Source organism: Centrocercus urophasianus, unplaced genomic scaffold (genome assembly GCF_019232065.1).
Source record: "Centrocercus urophasianus isolate 14NV4802_14NV808 unplaced genomic scaffold, USGS_Curo_1.0 seq_10, whole genome shotgun sequence".
Taxonomy (NCBI): domain Eukaryota; kingdom Metazoa; phylum Chordata; class Aves; order Galliformes; family Phasianidae; genus Centrocercus; species Centrocercus urophasianus.
Window position 1 is genome coordinate 6,201,554 of NW_024884142.1, and position 1,450 is coordinate 6,203,003.

A 1,450-nucleotide genomic window follows, 5' to 3' on the forward strand; every position below is an offset into this window, starting at 1 on the left:
GTGGAAAAGCTGTCATCATATATGTGGTTAGTCCTCCTTTGCAATTGCCACAATCTCAGAATTTAACTCCTTTTTACATGAATATTGTGATTCCAGGGTGGGATTGCTCTACAACATCTATGGAAAATGTTTTTCCTTTTATTCATAAACTCTGCAAATAGGAAACTTAATGTATAAATGCAATCAATAAAAATTGCATTAATATCACATCCAATAAAGACTTGAGAGACAAAAAGCTTTTCAAATCTTCGTTGGCACAGTCAGTATTAGAACTAGAAACCTCCTTCGCTACAGAAAATGTAGTAGGCCAGTATTCCTTGGGCAGGTAAGGTGAACATGAGGCACCTCAGATCCATTGATATGAATGTGAAATGAGAACTCAAACTGCTCAGAAGCTGAGCAAATTCACTGAGTTACAGTGCCAGGACTCTGCATACCTTTGAAAGTTGAATCCATCAGCACATCGCTGTTCTGTGCAGAGATGAATGAGCTTTTACTCCAAGAAAGGCTGCACTATGTTTCTCTCCATGAGAGATCTGATGATCTCTCTCTTGATGGATTTTTTGTTACAAGAGAACTAAAACTATGCTAGGAAATTCAAGATTTCCATGAAGTGGTCTTTTCCTTTTGTTGTTTCTTATGAACTCAGTGACCTGTAATAGATTTTGTTACTGTTTCAGTGCCCTCTAGTGTTTGTCTTTTTTTGGTTTGTTTGTTTGTTTGTTTAGTTCTGTTTTCTTCTTCCTTTTTTTTTTTTTTGGCAGACACCAGGATATTTTTTACAGCTAAATTCCTTTGTCCTCTGCAGTGTTCTGCCTGGCAGGTCATGTTTAACAATGCTATTGTGTCCTCCTTTCAAAAGTGCTTGCAATGCTTTTGGTTTGTGATGTTTATTTCAGTCTGTTTTCTTTCCCTTTCTTCCTCATTTTTTCTTTTTACAAACTCTAAAAATCTGGGGTTTATTATTCCTTGGACCACACACCTGCAGTGGTTTCCATAGCAACATGATTCTGCAGCCCCCAGCTGTTTCATTCCTGATTCTTATTAGTAGTTTGCTGGATGCTTGTAAAAGCATTGCTGGTTTGGTGAGGTCACCTTGCAGCTGATATCACAAGCATTTAATTGCTTTGAAAGTATGTGTCTGGTTGCAAATCCATTCTCTTTGCCTGGGATGAGAAGTCAACTACAACTATTAAGTAATCTCATCTCATTAGTTGTGCTTTCCTGTTATCTTTGCAATTACCTGCTTAAGTTGATAGCTCATATGCAATCCAATTATTTCTCATGATCTAAACACATTCACATTTCTCCACTTCTTCCTCTGACTTTCAGAAAATTTGATGAATAACTACAGGTTTAAACAACTTACTGTAGACAAATAGAAAGTGGACTTTTAAATCTCTTAAGTACCTTCATTAAAATATTTCTGTCATTTTCCTGAAAGTAAAAT